Consider the following 2719-nt stretch of genomic DNA (forward strand, 5'->3'; position numbering starts at 1 on the left):
ACTTAGTCACATCTGCTGCCAAGTCATTTTTTATTCCGGGCCACCAAAAATATCTTCTCTGAATCATGATACATCTTAGTAACTTCAGGGTGAATAAAAAATCTGCTCTTGTGAGCTTGAGACAATAGTTTACGTGTTAACTTCCGACATTTAACACACTAATTCTCTTCTTATACATCCAAATTTCTTTCTGATTCCCCTTTATCTTTTCCTGATTCCCTTGATCAACTAACTTCAACATCCTTGGTAGCTCCTTATCCTCTTGCTGCACTCTTTGAATTCCAGTCTTACAGTTATTTGACATTTGCAATTGATCCAGTCGAACACCTCCATCCACTTTTCCAGCACCCAACTTAAGACTCCATACTTACTTAACAGTTCTTCCTTCTTAATTAATCATCATCCAATCAATTCTTAGAGACTTCCTGTTTAGGGCGTCCGTTACTACATTACGATGTTGCATCATCCCGCATCTTAAGCCCTTCTATGATGCATTGCAGTAACTTCCAACTAGTTCATTAGATTCAGGTAACATGAGTATTGGCGCTGTGAGCAATCTCTCCTTCCAAGTTTGAAAACTCTCTTCACGGTTGGGCGTCTGTATGAACGGTAAACCCTTGTGAGTCAACTTAATCGCAGTCCATATGGTCTACAAGAATCAAAGCTTCTCAACTCCTTGTGATGTGACACACTTACCCGCTTCATCTCTCACCTTCAAAAGTCTATCTCTAAGGAACTAATGTCTAGATGGTTATATCTAGAAATTATAGGAGATGCTAACTAAGCTCGAGTTGATTTCCAAAAAGATATTAAGCTCAAAGGCGATCAAACAACATAACCTGTGTTCACTAGAAAGCAGAAGGATGTCTTGTATGGTGATCAAACCAAGTTGTAGAAAAATAACAAAATGCACAAGAAGAAGAACTATGGTACATCTGAAGAAAGGAATTCAAATTAAAAACCTTGATAGAGAGAACAAGGCATATCGAATCAAGTAATTCTCAGCTGATTTTAGAAGAATATAGTTTGCGAATGAGAGCAACTCCACACACAGCAAGTTTCCAAGATTCAAGAATTACGTGATTATACCAGGTCAAGCTCAGACTCATCCTGAAAGTGACAAGATTCATGCAAGTAAGGAATAGAATTGGAAAGATGATCAAATCGTTTAAGAAGAACTCCGAGATAGAATTTCAATGCAGGTTAGAAAAGGAAGGCTAGATCTAGTTGCGAAGATTTGTTGGCACACTCTCTTTCTCACATAAAGCTTTCTGTTGTTGTCTTTCTTCTTCACCGACACAATCGGTGCTCCCATAGGAAAACACTTGGTTGAGCGGATCTCATTTCTATTACTTCCTTCAACCCTAAGCTTTGCCGATTATAACGGTGTCACCTTATGTGGTGCAATCAAAGCTGATTTGGCTTTCGGCACTAAGCCTATCGCAGACTCACTTTCTCATGCCACCTAAGCAATTAGTAGCTAAAGGTTAAATCCATGTCATGCCTCTTCCTTGTAGTTCACCATCACTAGATTTCAATTAATAATCCCGCACAACTCGTAAAACTTTCAATCCCTTAGATATAACTCAAATTGAATGCTTGATGTAGTTCAACATGCTTGCACTGCGTCACTCTGATTATTATCCTCCAAGAACCTAGCCACTCCTCTATGTTAATCAAAGATCACTCTGTCTCAATAACTGGAAGTCATCGATCGATCGTTCACTTAGAAACTACAATTCTCACAACTTAGTCATGCGTTACAATTGAATGCTACATACCCATATTATGCAAGGCAGTTAAAAATTTAGCTATGAGTTCATAATTACCTCAGGTTTGAGAATCAGATTTAGCTGTATCCCGGCCTTTCTTGTGTAGACAATTCCAAAACATATGCCTTGGCTCCCCGCATTTGTAACATACACCTAGGCTGGCCCTGCACGGCTTATTTTGATGATACCTTTTGAATCTTGGGCACTTTAAATTATCCAGTTCAGTCATCGCCTCCACTTCCTTGTCAAATCGCTGGCAGTTGTCGTTCCTTCCATCATTGTTCTTGTCTTGAAGATGTGGGAGAACATAAACCTTTCTTTTAAAACTATGGATCCTTGGTGTAATCTTCTTTCCTTTCTCCTTTTTGTAGGATTCCAGGAGGTTACTCCATGCCACCACAATCCTTCCTTAACATTCTCCCGTTACTCGACCCGTGTTAACTGGTGCACGAAATTGTGATCTCAGGCAACGGCGCCAAAAACTCTGTACGCACGTCTTAATAAATCGTTTTTTTTATTCACAACTTCGATACAACTAACCAGCAAGTGCACTGGGTCGTCCAAGTAATAAAACCTTACGTGAGTAAGGGTCGATCCCACGGAGATTGTTGGTATGAAGCAAGCTATGGTCATCTTGTAAATCTCAGTCAGGCGGGTAATAAATGATTATGGAGTTTTCGAAAATAAATAATAAATAGACAGAAAATCAAGATAGAAATACTTATGTATATCATTGGTGAGAATTTCAGATAAAGGTATAGAGATGCTTTCGTCCCTCTGAACTTCTGCTTTCCCGCTGTCTTCATCCAATCAGTCTTATCCCTTTCCATGGCTGGCTTTATGTAAGGACATCACCATTGTCAATGGCTACTTTTCATCCTCTCTGTGAAAATGGTCCGATGCGCTGTCACTGCATGGCTAATCGTCTGGAGGCATCACCGTGGTCA

This window comes from Arachis ipaensis, chromosome B04 (assembly GCF_000816755.2).
Source record: "Arachis ipaensis cultivar K30076 chromosome B04, Araip1.1, whole genome shotgun sequence".
In the NCBI taxonomy this organism is placed as follows: Eukaryota; Viridiplantae; Streptophyta; class Magnoliopsida; order Fabales; family Fabaceae; genus Arachis; species Arachis ipaensis.